Below are 17,198 nucleotides of genomic sequence, written 5' to 3' on the forward strand. Positions count from 1 at the left end.
ACCAGCACCTTCTTTTGCCGACAGTGAAGAACATTTTGTTTCTGAAACACGGCTCCTACTGTCATCACATTTTGACTCACCAGCACTTAGTACCCGCTTGTAGTTGATAGTTCTAATTTCCTGCTAGTGCAAACGCGTGGCCTTGTTCCAAACCTGCAGCTTGTATACCAATGTAACACATGAAGTATTGTAAACTTAGATTTCAGTTAAATAATTAATCCATATTCTCTGCTTTCCAGAGCCACGAATATTGCCATATCCCTGAGCCAAGTTCTGACTTTTATCACATGGAAAGGTAAGGTAAAAATCACCATTCTGGATTCTGCAAATTCCATTTTATTGCTAAGATATATGATAGACAAAAGAAACCTGAATCCATAGGACATTCAGGATGCTTACAAAATTGCTGGGTCAGTGTGTTTGTTCACACGCAGCTGCCACTAGTGCAACAATACTGCAGGTCCTGTATTTTAATTGCCACAGGAAAAACTGCCCTAAATTCATCAGCCCAGTAGAATTTACTTGCAGCAGTGGCTGCCAGCAGCTTTTCACTGCACTAATCAGGGATCAGCACAATTTCTTTGCAAGAGGGGCTCCCAATGCCAAAGGTCAATTTGTAACACAATTGGCTAAATTAACAAAAATTCTATAACAGCATCGCTAATGTAAAGGCTTGATACCTCAAAGCCCAACCTAATTAGCACAGACAGAGAGCAGGGAGAAGGTTGGGGTGGACAAGATCTCCCACTGAAGAGAAACTAGGGACCAGGGATCCGCATCACCAAGATGCCCAAGTTGCTTTTACACTTCCAGATGTGATCTGCTGCATTCCCTGTGATGCTTCGGGTAGCCCCTGCAAGGAGAGGGGGGTTAGGGGCAGCTTTCACTCACCGGTGGCTGCTGCTGGCTGTCAGGGCATCAGCTGGCAAGCCATCCTGCCTTCCCTTTCTCTCTTTTCCCCAGCATTACCTGTGAAGTGCCAGGCCGCAGGATGGCATCTCAGGCACGTCTGCCTGGAGTCTCTAGAGACTCCTAATGGGCTGCAATTAAAAAATGGTTTGGCTTAAAGTTTTTGACACCAACTAGGTGTTTGTAACCAGCCCCCCTTCCAGGAAAGCTTTCTGTTGCACTAAGCCAGGAGTTTCACTCTCGGTGCTGCTAGGAGGCTTTGTGCTAGGAGGCTTTGCTCACTTTTAACTTGCCAGGCAGGAGTGGCAGAGGCAACGTAGGCTTTGCACAGAAGAGGCTCTTTGGTTCTAGATTTGTACATGGTGCAGCACTTTGCAGTCCTCGTTTGTGACAAAGTCTCCAAATTGCACAGAGGGGTAGGAACAACAAGTTAAAGACAAGCTGATATCTTTATAACCAAGCGTCAGGCTCTAGTCTGGCCTTCGGTGACATGTCCCTGGGAAAAAAAACCTCCTGTTTTCTCGCTCACATTATTGTTTTCTGCAAAATGGATACTGTCAGTGCAGCAGAGGAAATATTCGTGCTCATATATGAAAAGCCAGTGCATTGAGATGAAGGACTTTTCACACTACCTTGCAACACACAACCACGCTGTGCCTGCAGCTGCTTGGAAACATCACTCCAGACACTCAGAAAACACTGAAAAGCATCAGTTAGTGTTCTTCCTTATCATCTGTACAAATCTGGAAAAATCTGGAAGGCTGAGCTTTTTATTCAGAATATATACTGGGGACCTGGGAACAGGAAGAGGTTTGATAGCATTACCCCTTTCAAATAACAAGAAAATTAAGATTTTTCTTCACCCTTTTTTCTTCTTCCCTCTGGAAGTCTCTCTAAGAGTTCAAGCAGTTAAAGAGGTAAACTTTTTGTCCTCAGAGAAAGACAGAGTGATATTTAATCAGTAACAGCCTTAATCTTTACTGCAGATTAAAAATCAATGGGTAGCCTCACGAGTTAAGATCTGTTTCACTGGAGATATACATGTCGTCTAATTAAACCATGTTCTCCCCCCGTAACTTAACACAGAGCGTATAGCTAGAATAACACCGCCTTGAAACGCCTGCTAGCCCTGGGCTTGTACTTGTTTTGCTGGGCTTACAAAGCTGCCAGAGACCAGCCATCATGTCCAAGGAGCAATATGGGTGATGCCTGTTTACATACATTGAATAATCCAGTTATTTGGGAATTGGCAGCACCGAGTTTGCTTGTTCATCTGTTCCGCTGTTTAGAAATGCAACGGACGTGGTACTTAAGTATCATGTCATGTGTTGCCATCAGATAGCTCAGGAACCATTTCCCATCCTCTGCAAGCTCTCACCACCTCCCTGCACATCACAGGAAGGTAAAGAGTCAGCAGCAGGAGGTGGGCCACCCCTTTGCATTCACAGTAGCGATGAAAGAACCAAGAGACGGCAATGTGCAGAAGGAGTTTCTGTCCCAAAAGGAGTGACGGTCATTTCAGGGAGGAAGAGCAAGACACAGAGAGGGCTGGAGGAAGCCAGCAACATCCAGACCACCAAAAGAATTTCCTTAAGACTGAAGGTTATCGTTTAGTTTCTAACCCCTCTCTCACAATAATATTTCAGCTTCTAACAGGTTTTCCGGCCACCACTTGCGTTTGCTAATAGAGCTCTGGAGCAAGGCGCCTTGCTGAGGAGAGCTATGGGATTTAGTACCTGAGGGGCAATTTTCAAAATCCCTTGCAGGAGGAGGAGGTCAGGATGCTGTTAGCCCCGTAACAAAAACAACCCGCTATCAGCCCAAGCTGGATTTAGTCTCCAGCATGGACATCACAAGCTAACAGTCTGGTGTCAAAGCTTTTACCGCAGGCTTGCCCTGCCTGATTGCAGCCACGGACCAAGAGATCGGCTTCCGAGACATGAGGTCTAAAAATCTTCCAGTTCTGACCACCACAGAGCTGCACTTACTAATAACAAGCGACTACAAATTACAGTTTTGCTATCCGTGGGCAGCATGCCACAAAGATTAAAGTTTCGCCCGTTACTTTGGTGCGTTGATATCAATTTGAGAACAGGCAGGTTTTACACTTTCAACATTAACAGTGCTAGGATTCAGAAGGTCTTCAGTGCATGAAGCTTTCACACCTCAGCCAATGAGAAAATAATTTTATAATTAAGTTTCACTAAAATGAAGAATTTTGTTATCCCTAATTGTTTTGCTCTATGAAATCACAGAACCACTGAAACATTTATGTACTCAAGCTACTAGACTTTTTTTTTTTAAAACCCAGACATTCTTCCATCAGAAAGATGTGGTTTTAGTAAAGTAAATATTTTTATATGGAAAATACCATTTGAAAGCATAATAAAACTACATTTTTAACAAATCAACCTGAACAAACTTCTGTTTTTAATCTGGGAACATAAGCACTCCATTGGGGAAAAGGGAAGAAACTTAAAAAGGTGAAAGGAAACAAAATCCAGAAAAGGAAAATGGAAAACTCAATAAGTGTGCTGCCAAAGTGGCACTGGAAATTTATAGCAAGTGTGCTTTTGTTTAGGAACTGCTCCGGGAAGCGCAGAAGGTGGAAGCAGCTGGTCCAAGTTTACGCAGTCAGTCAGAGGATCAAAACCCAGGGACGCTCCGCTCGGACCGTTTATAGCTCGCCTTCTCTGGCAGCAGCCACCAAAAGGATCCGGCCTCAGAGCAGCAAAGGTCTGGAGCCAGAAGTGGTTTTTCTTGCTCTCTGCAGGATTGTCTCAGCTCAAAACTCATAGTCACAGGTTCTGCTATGGCAGTGGTATCACACGCATTCCCCCACCTGCATACACTCAGTCATTGTGCTAGTTGGGATAGATGTTTTTAAACCCCAGGACGAAAGGCTGGGGACGAAGCACACTGATAACAGCCTTTAGATGCCACAGGAGACCAAAGCTCTGACCAGATTTAGGCTGCGATGAAAGGTACTTCTAATTGGAGCCTAATTTAATACTGCTCCTATTCAGTTTCACAAATCAAGTATTCAGACCTGGGCTGCAGCATTCTCTTATTAATTCCTTTGAGGGTTCATTTATGCTGGCTATCACTGCTGTGCCTGGTTCCTGCAGAGTCGACCACCGGCTCCACGCCTGGCTGCATATCTTACGTTCAGGGGAAGCTTCTGCTTCAGTGCAGGGCTGTGCTTTGAAAAGCACCACAGCGCAAAATGTCTCCATGGGTCGCCTTTGTTTGTCACCTCTCACGGGCTCCAGAACATACCGGCTAAATCAATAAGAGCATGTTAGAGCAGCAGCGTTTTTCTTCCAGCTCTGACATCTTCGTGGCAGATGAAACCCAAGCTGAGTCCTCCCTTGTTCATAGAACAAGGCCTCACAAGGGACAAGTCAGATGTGTTCCTAAATACACCTTAACTAAACTCATATCCACGTGAGGCCAAAGTTACTCACAGTGAGAACAAACCTTCTGGATTTCCTTAATTTGCAAGCCAGGCAATTAGAAGAAGATTCTTGTTTGTACACAAGCAGCTGAGCTACGATCACTCTTCCCAAGGCAAAACCACACTGATTTCCACATGATGATTCTTCCATTCATGAGAGCTCATTCATCCCTCATGGCAGTGTCGAGGATAACTGTAAATCTTGATACTTCTCCCAGAACTGACCACACTTACAAAAGAGTACACTGAAGTGAAAGGATATCATATTTTTCCTCTTTTTTTAAAAAAAAAAAATAAAAGATTATTTTCTGGCCTATCCCTTCCAGGACCAAGCTTCAACAAAGCCAAGAATTTCCGACACTGCAACAGCTCATATTGCAGCCCTGCCCTCAGGTTCCTGAGGAGGATTTCATTACAAGCTCTGTCCTCCCAGCCTTCCTTCTCAGGTTTCAAGAATAGGAACGGAGGTGTTTAAATGCACAACTTTTGGAAAGGGGGCGGCGAAGAAAACAACGTAAGAGTTAGCTGCTCTACCATTTTGCTTCATTCAGAAACACTTTGCGAGAGATAATGAAGTCTGGGTATCAGTAAAATTGCATAATCCTGCCACCCACTATCAGGCTGCTTCACACAAATTTGGCTATATTTTTCCCCCTTGCCAAACTGTTCCTGCAGCAGGCCCCATACTTGGCAGAAACGCTGCTGCTATTCTGGCTGAAGAACACATTTAAGGGGAACACTTTGTTCCACTGTGTCGAATTTATTCTCAGCAAATTCTTCCTTCCTGCTCGCCACGCTCCCTGCTCCGTTCTGGAAAAAGGCACCGACAGCAGAGCAGCCCCAGTCCTTGTCCTGGCTCATTCATCACCAGCCTCCACCTCACCACCTCTTGTTGGAAGCCTCGAACAAATGTCAGAGTCCTGCTGATGAAACCACCCATCCTGCAATAATTCCTCCCAATGGACAGCATGAGAAGTGCTCAGAGCAGGACTCACTTCATGTGCAGTGACAGGAGATGCGTTTAGAAGCTAATCTCCAGCCCAAATACGTTTTTTTAATGCAACTACGAAAAATATCATGTGTCATTCTTGTGCCTCAGTTCCCTCCATACAAACTGCACGCAGTAAAATCCCTCTGACAGGGATCACCGAGAAGAATTATTGTAGAGGTTTGGGGGGTTTTCTCCCTCCTCTTCCCATCACGTCAGGCCTGTAGACTGCTGCAGCAACCTGCTCTTCTCCCTGTCCAAGTTTTCACCATCTCCATTGGGACACAGGGACTAAAAGGGCAGTGGGAGGTGCTTTGAACCCAGGCCTCTGAAAAGGACAGAAATAGGATATATATATTTTTTTTAATTTGCAGGAAGTACCATTAATTCCACTTACAAATCACTGAAGATGATCATTATTCCTAAAACAAAGCTAGAAGGCAAAAGTTTAAATAGCTAAATGCTAGTACCAGGCCTTTAAAATGTCAAGCAGAGAAGCACAGTTGTGTAGTCTGCCCCCAACTTCAAAGCAATTTTATGTAGACAAAAACATGCGCTGAAATGAAAGAAACAGATGAGCGTTATCACAGAAAATAGAATAGCACAACTTGTAAAGATATCAGTGCTTATATCTAACTTCACCTTAAAATCATTAACCTTTTTATAGTTTACTTTGTTGCTGAACAATTTCTATTCCACATGATGTTCTTCTGAAGGAAAAAAACACTTTCAAGTAGATTTAGCCTAATGAGAGAAGACTATGATGGCATTTAAAATCATCCATTTATCTTTTGAAAAGAAACAGTATATGTGTACTCCCCATACCAACTTAGAAATTTGCTTCAAGTTGGTTTTCTGTGATTAAATTAATCCCAGGCCAGCTCCATTAGCTTCAGCTTTGGTGGGTTTACATGCGGCTTGGTTGTTCTCTGGGAACTGGTTTGACATCCACCAACAGATCGCACCCAAGAGCCATGGAGCAGTAATTAACTCGGGGTTAACATCAGCTGTGTTCACAAATGAGTTCGTGACTCAAAGGTTAAAGGCTCTTCATCAATTCTCCTGATATATCCGTACTGAAACTGCCTTAAAGTAACTCGTGGTGATCGCTACATGCTGTGAGCTGGCAGACCTATGCCTCAATAGGGGAGAGAAGACCATTCCCACCAGGGAGGACCTGCCTGCTTAAAACATGTGAAAATATACCTCTTTTAGTGCATCATCACTACATTTTTTGAGCCTGTCAGAATACAACCAGCCAGCCTAACACCTCTGAGCCAAAAAACTATTCAGGGTGCAGAATTATGTTTGTTTTCTGCGGTGGTAAACTATCCTAACATCCCCATTATTTTTACATTTACGTTACTTGAACAAAAAGTGGTCACGTTACATTTGTTGCTGCTCCTGAATCTACCACCCAGGCTTGACTGTGTTCAGAGCTATCAGAATTGAACTTTTAGTAAAATGGCATTTTTTTCTTGCTAATACACAGCAATAAATCTTGCTGCTGGAAACAGGAAACTTACATTTCTCTGTTGAGAAATAACATGATCAGAAGAATAAGTAACACCCAAATGTCCTTCGTGTTCCCCGTTCTCAGAACAGAAGAGAGCTGCAATAACTTGAAAGGATGCACAGAGCCTTTCTGACAAACCCACGTCCTGACTTGAAAAATTAGAATCATTACTAGCACTCTCTTACCTTGTTGATAAATTCTCAAGTGAGCTTCAGACCTAAATCATCCTATAAACACAGCACAGTCTGAGCTCAGACAGGGCTCCCTGGAAAACATTTTGGGAAGCGCTTGAACTTGGTTTCATTACTTACCACTGAAGATGATTTAGGTTGATTGGTTTCTGAATGAAACCAAATGAGCTGAGATCATCCATTTAAGGTATCACCGTCTCCAGAAATTAAAGGTAAAGATCCTGAAAAACAGTGAGCCTAATTCCTAGAAGAGAGGACAAACAAAGTAAGCAAAAAAATAAGCATAAGTAAATCTCTAACTGTTCTGATGCTGGAATATAGACTTTAAAATGGGGATAGTTTAGCAAAATGCAAATGCATATATTCTTCATGAGCTTCAGCCCAACCCTGGGTTGCATATGGAATTTAGGGACATTTTAAGGGAGAGTAAATGCATCGGAAGTTAATAACTACTGAAACTACATGAAATAAATATTAAAGAAATATCCAAATACATAACAGAGGCTGCATGAAAACCCTAAGCCCTTAATTTTGTCATTACCTAACTTTTGACTGCTTAGACTTGGGAAACTCGCAGAATTTGTATAAAACAGATTTTTGCTACATTATTTCTCAATAAAAAAAAAAGAAGAATGCTGGGGAGAATAACAAGGCAGTTGAGCCCAGGAAAGGCCACAGCAGCTCTCTGCAGGACCCAGCCCAAGGAAGCTCTGGGTGAAGCCCGGTGAGCCCAGGGTTAACGACAAACTGACAGCAGCGATCAGCTGTCAGCCTCGCCAGCAGCAGCCAGCCCAGGGAAGGAGCGGGGCTCTGCTCCAGAGGCCTTGCAGCTGTCTGTGGACAAGTGCTGAAGGCACTTCGGGAGGCCTGGATTAGGAGCCAGACTTGAGGGTGAACGTGCCTCAGGAGCTGCAGCCCCTTTAGGGGGCTGTGGGGTATGCACTAATGCCACCCCGGGGTTCGTTAGCTCTTTCCCAATTGCACAGTGTGCCAGCTCTTAATTACATCCCTCCTGTCCTTCTGTCTGCCTTAGTCTCCAGCTGGCTTCAGCGTCCTTCGTGCCAGGGGTGGCCGATGAGCACCAGGAGCCCGCCGCTGTGGGTGCTTCTGGGGACCAAGGCGAGGAAATTCCCAGGCACAGCTTCCCTGGGTGGTGTGACCGAGGTGTCCCACGTGTCAGAGCCCCGTGCGAGTGAACGAGCACAGGACCAGTGAGGGCTGCAACTCCTGCACTACACATCCTGCTGGGCCAAAACCACGTTTAGCCTGTTTCTGTGTGGAGCAAACGGCTTCCAAGGCAAAACTCCATCAAAAGCAAGCACCCTGCATGGGAAAAGCCTGGAAAATACCCCAGCAAGCCAAAACCCAGGTGTCATGGGAAGTATGGAGCCATCTCAACCATGTCACCACCACCTGGAGCTGCTTTCCTCTTCGCTGCTTCACGTCCCCAACATCGTTGTGCTGCTGCCCTCTGCAAACCCAGGCATCCCTTGGCAGGGGAGGACAAGCGTGTTGTCCTCAGCCTTCAGCGAACACACCCGTGGCTTTACAAGTGTGTCTGCTGTAAGGGTCACCAGTGACATCTTCACTTCACTGCCCTGCCTGCTGACACACTACAAGCCTTCCAGTTTGCTCATTATCAGTTTACCGTGGGCAGCAGCCAGCACAGTCTGCTAATTTAGCTTGGACTCACCCCCCCAGGGGGTGGCTGGCCAATAACACAGCTCTACCCTTGTGGCAGAAACTTCTACAAGAGACAGAGTCTACAAAAGCTTGTTTCCCTCTCTGGCAGCAGCAACTTTGAATGTTTCTTAAATCAGAAGCATCAAACACTCTCAGCTCTATGTGAACTCGAAGCATCTTCCGCAGAATTTCTGAAGCCTGCAGATAAAGCAATGCAAGATACCCTGCCAGGTACCGAAGCCATAAAGCTTCAAACCGTACAAAGGTGACTGGTTTTCAGCAGCCTATCTGAAGGATTAAACATGAATAAATCTTCTACCTCATAGGGTAAAACATAACGAATTTGCACATTTTCTGATGGCTGAAACATAAGCCAGCCCAGTGTGAACAGCTGGAAGTATTAATGTGCAATAATGTAAAAGTAGTAAAATATGTTATAATGACTGCCACTCAGTCAGCAGTAGCTGTGTAATATGAATAAGAAACACTTTAAATCCTTTCTAAATAATTGGCAGTATGTGTTTATATGGGACTGGGGTTGCATATTAAAACACACCTGATTTATTCCTCATAAGCAATGAGTATTTACTACATCTGTGATAGCTGTATAGATTCAAACCTCATTTTTTAAAATGATTAATTGGTATTTAATTAGCATGCATTAACATATGAGTTATATACATCCTAGTTGTGAATGCAAATATAATTCTAATAATTACATAACTAGTTATGCTTTCAAGAGCCTAATGCATAATGCAGTGCAGACAGCTTCCCTTGCTGAAGAAAAATAGCATGGAGCACATACAGAGAAAAAACAAAAAAAATTTTTAAGTCTCATTTCAAAATGGAAATGGGTCTACAACAAGAACTCTCTGGGTCTTACAGAATTGCAGCAGGAAGCCAAAACGTGGGGTCCCCCCAGCAGAAGTGGCTTTGACAGCAGGTAATGAGGGGCTGCACAGCTGGCTAGCCTGTGCAGAGGGGGGTGCTACAAGGCAGGGCTTGTTGTTGGAAAGAGGACTACACAAATGTTCAACCCCTTTCCTTTCCTGTCACCAGCAGCTCCTTTTTCAGCCACTTTCTGCAGTAGATGCAGAAACCTCCAGCCACGCTGTCTGATGAGCAGAGCCCTTCTCAAGGAGCTGAGCGCTCCGCCAGGACCCTGCAGGGTTACTCGCTGCAGCTGGGGCTGCTTGGCCCCTCAGAGCTGTTTCGGTGCTTAAATCCCACTGATGGTCAATCAAATGCATGGCCCTATATCCCTAAGAGCTTTACGAAAACAGATGTAGGTTTTTAAAAGCACGTTAGATGTCTAGGAAAAACCTTTACAGTGGCCCCTTTTCTTGGAGTAATTAAACTGTCCATTTGAGGAGCATCACAGGGGTTGGAAGATGCTCTTCTCTTCGCTGAGAAATGCTGTTGCTACACCAATTGAAAAGCAACTATTTCTTTCAAGTGCACAATCAATATTTGAGGTTCTGGAGATTTGTGTTTGACTCTCAGCCAAGTAACAGAGCTGTGACACCCCAAGGACTGAGCAGCGATGGCACCTTCGAACAACAAAGGACGTGCCGGGAGAACTGCCAATGTGAGCCGACATCTCAGCACTTCTCTGGGAGGCAAATGCTCTGAGGGCCTCCTTCCCTTTGGTGTCATGCTAATTCAAAGTGGCAGCACAGAGAACAACTCCTGGGGCCACCAGCAGTGTGAAGTAGGCAAATCGAGTAATAGCACTGCCAGACGCAGTGGTCTCCAGTCTCTAAACTGCCAGATGTAAAGGTCTCTAAAATCCACCCTGAGTCCCAGTGGGTCTGTCAGATACTCTTCTACCTTCTTTCAACTCCATGCTACCAACAGTGAGGCTTTTTAAAAACAGATTAGGAAAGGTAGGAGGGAACAGGGAGCCCTTTGGAAAGCAAAGAACACCACGTCTTCTGCTATTTCTCCTGTTTAAATGAAAGTATTCCAACCTACAGCCTCGACCCTTAAAAAGAAAAGTTGATTATTGCCCCTAGCAGAGAATACCTCTCTTCTATCCTTCTCTCATCCAAGCTATTTGGGATTCAAGATAAGGCTCTTTTTCAGCAGTCAGATCTCCCCTGAAGCTGACAGGTAAAACTGCTGGTGTCCCCGCACATCCTCCCTCTGAGCACCGAGGGAGGCGGAGAAATCCCAGCCCTGCTTCTGGACTTCAGCAAAAATCCACCCCCTAATTGGTGGCTGCGAAGCAAAACTGTCAGGGCCGATTCTTTGCTCCAACACCACCTCCTATCCCTTCCTTGCAGGAGTCCCACACCTCACATACACATGCTTCTGGTCCACTTTTTGCAAACTTGAAGGTATTTCTATTTCTACCTGTAGCTTGGGGTATAGGAACTCTCCTGCAAGCCTTCACAGAAGTAAATGCCCTGCTTTCAAGTCCAGGTAAGTCTCAAAAAGGCTGCATTTGTCAATCTGACAAAAACCACTCTGAGATGTGGCATTTTGTCAGAGCTCAGTGACAGGAAAAAGGAGAACTAAAGAATACATAGGGCCGCTCCTTGATAGGGAAGGTCTCCTCACAGACAATGACATAGGCAAAGCAGAGACGCTTAACGCCTTCTTCGCCTCTGTCTTCAATGCCGATGATGGGCTTCGGGACCCAGGGTGCCCTGAGCTAGAGGACTGGGACGGTGGGGATGACAAACTCCCAACCGACCCTGAACGTGTGCGGGATTTGCTACTCCACCTGGATCCCTACAAGTCCATGGGTCCGGATGGGATTCATCCCCGGGTGCTGAAAGAGCTGGCGGACGTCATCGCGGAACCTCTCTCAATTATTTTTCAACGATCCTGGGAATTTGGAGAGGTCCCGGTAGACTGGAAGCTGGCAAATGTTGTGCCGATTTACAAGAAGGGTCAGAAAGAAGACCCTAGCAATTACAGGCCTGTCAGTCTCACGTCAGTGCCTGGTAAAATCATGGAGAAGATGGTTCTCGAACTTATTGAGGCTCACCTGGGGGACAAAGCAGTCATTGGTCCCAGTCAGCATGGGTTTGTGAAGGGCAGGTCCTGCCTAACTAACCTGATTTCCTTTTATGATAAGATCACCCGTATGATGGACCAAGGGAAACCAGCTGATGTGATTTTTTTGGACTTCAGCAAGGCTTTTGACACGGTTTCCCATAGGATCCTACTGGACAAAATGTCCACCATACAGCTAAATAAAAACATCATACGATGGGTGAGCAATTGGCTAACGGGCAGGGCCCAAAGGGTTATGGTAAATGGGGCTGCGTCAGGCTGGCGGGCGGTCACCAGTGGGGTCCCTCAAGGCTCCATTTTAGGGCCGGTACTTTTCAATATTTTTATAAACGATCTGGATGTAGGAATAGAAGGTATTTTGAGCAAGTTTGCTGATGACACCAAACTTGGAGGAGTTGTGGACTCGAATGAGGGTGGAAAGGCCTTGCAGAGGGATCTGGATAGGTTAGAGAGCTGGGCGATCACCAACCGCATGAAGTTCAATAAGAGCAAGTGCCGGGTCCTGCACCTGGGACGGGGAAACCCTGGCTGCACGTACAGACTGGGCGATGAGACGCTAGAGAGCAGCCTAGAAGAGAGGGATCTGGGGGTCGTGGTTGACAACAAGTTGAATATGAGCCAGCAGTGTGCCCTGGCGGCCAGGAGGGCCAACCGTGTCCTGGGGTGCATCAAGCACGGCATCGCTAGTAGGTCAAGGGAGGTGATTGTCCCGCTCTACTCTGCGCTGGTGCGGCCTCACCTCGAGTACTGTGTGCAGTTCTGGGCACCACAGTATAAAAAGGATGTGAAACTGCTGGAGAGTGTACAGAGGAGGGCTACGAAGATGGTGAAAGGCCTGGAGGGGAAGACGTACGAGGAACGGCTGAGGTCACTGGGCCTGTTCAGCCTGGAGAAGAGGAGGCTGAGGGGAGACCTCATCACAGTCTACAACTTCCTTGTAAGGGGGTGTCGAGAGGCAGGAGACCTTTTCTCCATTAACACCAGTGACAGGACCCGCGGGAATGGGGTTAAGCTGAGGCAGGGGAAATTTAGGCTCGACATCAGGAGGGGGTTCTTCACAGAGAGGGTGGTTGCACACTGGAACAGGATCCCCAGGGAAGTGGTCACTGCACCGAGCCTGTCTGAATTTAAGAAGAGATTGGACTGTGCACTTAGTCACATGGTCTGAACTTTTGGGTAGACCTGTGCGGTATCAAGAGTTGGACTTGATGATCCTTAAGGGTCCCTTCCAACTCAGGATATTCTATGATTCTATGATTCTATGACATCCCATGCAGAGCTCCCCAGCCCTTTATCCAGCCCCAGCTCCCCCCAGGAGGAACACAAACCCACAGCTACGTGGCTGCAGCTTTCCCTCCCCATGCTCTGCATGCCAGAGCCATGCTTGTCTTTCATTTCTCCTGTTGAGCCCATTGCAGGGAAATCCTGCTGAAGATAAATCCCCTCTTTTTTTTTGCATGTGGGGAATAACGAAGCCTGTTCTTTAATAAACAATCGCACTTGCATATGATCTGGGCTCTCCTTTTGTCATGCCTTGCTCTTTATCTTGTAGAGGTTTCTGAGGTGGCTTCTGTGAGCTACTGCCCAAAAAAAAACATTTGATTGCTCTTGTCCACTGCAGCCACACATCCGTGGGCCACCACTGCCCGAGTCGCCTGGCCATCATAAGCAGCAGCAAATTTACTGAGGGAAGGATGACAGAAAGTAGGGAAGATCTCTAGGGGTCCCACATGAGTACCTGTCACCCAAGTGGGGAGAAAAAAAAAGGGATTCACCCTATTTCGACACTGCTGCACAAAGGCAGCTAACTCCAAATACCGACTTACCGTTGGGGATGTATTCTTCACATCAAAACCATCATTTGGGGAAGTGCTTATCACCACAGGATCTCTTTTAGAAGTGCCTAGACAACAGCAGCACTCAGGGCTACTGACCCCCCCCCCCCTTTACCAACCCTAGGTACATTTTATATTAAAAGGAAGCATTAATATTGCATGTTTTGAGAGCAAATACGTATGAATTATTGCTGACAGTTAAGGCAAAGGCATGAATTCCCATCAGGAAGCACGGAACAGTTTTAGGGCTGTGAAGCCTTGAGAAGCCAGGAACATGCCCACTGCAAGGCGAGCTGCTCATATGGCACAGCAGATTTGGATGTTCCCTTTGCCGTCTGTCACGTACTTCAGAGCTTTTATGCAAACTGCCAGGAGACAAGAAAAACATACTATTACTGGGGGAAAATCAAATATTCAATTTGCTAGACAAACTGTAGGGGCCTGAGCTCTGGGTTGTCTTCAGCAATAAAAGTCTTAGTGTTCCTACATAAATATGCTGGTCTAGTCCCAGGCTGATTAGTAAAGAATAATAAGTGTACCTGGCTATCCGCAGCCTGCGGGGGAAAAGCTGTGCTCTGAGTGGTTAGCTCTTAAGTCTTTGAGTTTCCGAACACTGATTTTCTGATTGTCTACAATCTGCAAAGAAATTAAAAAATAGGTTCAATCCCCTCCAATAAACAAACAGATCCCTGCGGTTCCTTTATCAGTGTTCCTCGCCCAGGCTTCTTTTCATCCCCATCCTACCCTGCCCACCCCGACCAGTACAGCCACCAGTCCCCTGGGAACCAACGTCTCCAGCTCACCACCATGATCAAGGAGCAGCAGCACCCACCTGTGACACCTTGGTGCAGCTTCACTGGGCAGAACGGGAACAAGATACCTTGTCCCAGAGCTCGCCACTGCAGCCGTCCCAGGTGGCATGCTCACCAACAAAGCCATCTGGGGAATAATTTCAGGACTTGATGTAAGGCACACGGAGCAATGCCTCTGCTCTGTTTCATCAAGTTTTTTTAAAATCAAGTTGAAGGCAGATCTAAGGAGAGACAAAGTCTGGGCCTGATCCAAAGGCAATGGAAAACCTGGAACAAAGAGGACTTCATTGCTCTCATTAAACCCATGTAAGTACCCACCCAGCTGGAGTTTTCCCTGGCTGTAATTCCCCTTTAAGCAGCAGCATCTGACAGCGATAGACTCTGACACATACCCTCAAATAATTAAGTTAGCATAAAAACATATCAGATGGTTCCCAGCTTCTCCAGAGGCACTAAAATCTGGAGGCAAAAGTCAGCTTATGGAAAAAACCTGGCAGCGAACAGAGTCCCTGCCTGGTGCTGCCAGGCTGCTCCACAGCCTGCTCTGCTCATACCATGCACACCTGCACCGCGTCCCCGAGGGGCTTGGGAGGAAGACATCTAGAGGAGGAGGGAGAGGAATGACTAAGCGGAGGCGAGAGGCGCTGAGTCACCTGCACCCCTGCACCCTCGCCCCGAAAGCTGTGCCGGGAGTGGGAGTGCTGCCCGAGCTCCGAGCGTGGCTACTGCCAGAGGAGGTTCAGGCATCCCGCCCTAAAAAGCATCCTGCGCTGCCACGTCACGCTCCATTCCATCCCCAAAGCTGGGTCCAGCTCTGGTCTGAACCTCTGTTCAGAGAGGGGGATATGGGTTCTTGTTTGGTTTGGGGCTTTTTTTAATTACTGGCCACAAAGCCCATTGAAATGAAGGGACAAACTCCCGCTCACTCAAGCGAGCTCCGACCCAGACACCGAGCGTGAGGCTTGACTGTGAACTCTTTCTTTGGCAAAAGGAGATTCCTTGGGCTTCCACCCTTTCCTCACATCTGTCAAGTGCTTTTCTATATTTTTTATAAAATCAAGATGAAATAACATCCGTTCTCCTACCAATCGCTCCTCCAAAACCGAGCGAGAGTTTCCCTCTCCGCCGCGCAGGGCACGGAGCTGGCTGCTCCCCACCAGCTCCTCCTGCGGTTGCTTTTACGAAATGCAGACTGAGCTGAAGGTAACGGCTGTGTGTGGACATGGAGAAATACTACCTAAATCAGAAATTAAAAGAAGAGAGCTGCCAGTACCTGAAAGCCTTCATTGACAAAAGGTGGAGTTCTGGCGTTGCAGGCATGCCACAGGCTCTGCACACCCCTCCAAGTAGAGCTTAGGCTGCAGAAGGAACCAATCCTTTGGGCGAAAAAATTGCAGACACAAATGCTAGATTTTTTCCATCAGTAGAATGGGCTACTTAAAGTGAACAGAACCAAGTCAAGCACCAGAAGCAGCATTGTACAGAGCATGATACTTCCAGAGCATCTTCAGCTGTAGGAGAGGTCACCGAGATCGCCAGACCAAACCTGCTGCGGGGCGCAGGGCTGTGCAGGTCGCTGCATGGTACAAGAACAAAACCCCAAAACCAGCCAGCACTGTCTCCTTTGTTCTCGTGTGCATGGAGGAAGAGGAGGACTTTCAGGGAACAACACTGTCTGTTAGGTGGGGGAGAAAGAGTTCCCACAATCTAAGCGTAATGGTGCCTTGAGTTTCCCCAGGAAATGACTTGGGATTATTAACACGTATTTTTTCCATTGTAAAATGATCTCTTCTCAAATGCTATAACAGAAGAAGATCCTAAAAACCCTGCCAGAGCCCTGACTGCTCTAAGTCACTATAATAGCACACAATTTGCACTCTTCCTCTGCCACAGAAAGCCTTTGATCTCCCCTCTTTTCTTGTGGCACACCATGGTCTTTGTCAGAGATAATCCTCAGAACCAGAGATCTCAGGCTTACCATAGCACTCCACAAAAGTCTTGACGGCCCTGGATGTACAGCAGATGAGGAGCAGATTTTCTGGACCCAAATCTATTATACGGTTGTTTGCAATTACATGGCACGAGCCGTGGTAGCCCTGACTGTGCCTTCCCACGGAGAGCCCGCAGCGCGCCTCCAAGGCAGCCTCCAGCAGAGGCTTCTCCTCCGTCCACAGCAGAGGAACGCCAGTGCAAGGCACTTGCTCATGAGCATTGCAGTTAAGAGGTGCAAACCCAAGTCCCTCCTATGTTCTTTAAACCTGGGAGGGCTTTTAAAACCCACTCAATTACGTTCCTGAAATAATGTCACGCGGTCATCTTAGATCTCGGGTAGGGCTCAGGTTCTCCCCAGCAATTCCTCCTGTGCCTCCCTCTTAAAAATGTGAGTGGGGAGAGAGAGCCCTAATGTTAAATTAAAGTGTACCTCTAAAGTTATGTTTAAGGGGATGTTTGACTGCAGAAGACAGATGTAAATATAAGTATTAATGACAAGCTTTCAGAAGAAGTGGATCAAATTTGGTTGTGCTTCTAGCTTTGCAGTTCAGGAGTGATTCCACTGAGATCAGCGGGTTATGCTGCTCACGGTCCATGGGTTTACATAATCCTTTGCACCTGAGTGAAGATTCTGGTTCAGAAACAATTTCAAAGACAGATGAAGACCTGTGCATATTATTGCAGACAGTAAACATTGTTCCACTGAGCTTCAATTGCCAAGCTGCAGAGATTATATATTAGCGTATTTGTAACTTGAGAAAAGGCTCTGCACGGCGTACACTATTCATTTG

General features: G+C 46.4%; 2 long non-coding RNA genes across 2 annotated transcripts; both read right to left on the bottom strand.

Moving 5' to 3' along the window:
* Positions 1-224: 224 nt before the first annotated feature.
* LOC308179902 lies at positions 225-7,191 on the bottom strand. The gene is made up of 2 exons (XR_013940657.1): positions 7,056-7,191; positions 225-5,682 (listed from the first exon to the last, which is right to left on the bottom strand). It is a non-coding gene; the product is annotated as an uncharacterized lncRNA (long non-coding RNA).
* Positions 7,192-13,146: 5,955 nt separating this feature from the next.
* Positions 13,147-14,791, bottom strand: LOC308179905. The gene is made up of 3 exons (XR_013940675.1): positions 14,436-14,791; positions 14,143-14,239; positions 13,147-13,968 (listed from the first exon to the last, which is right to left on the bottom strand). It is a non-coding gene; the product is annotated as an uncharacterized lncRNA (long non-coding RNA).
* Positions 14,792-17,198: the final 2,407 nt, after the last annotated feature.

This window comes from Anser brachyrhynchus (assembly GCF_964034855.1).
Source record: "Anser brachyrhynchus genome assembly, chromosome: 18".
Taxonomy (NCBI): Eukaryota; Metazoa; Chordata; class Aves; order Anseriformes; family Anatidae; genus Anser; species Anser brachyrhynchus.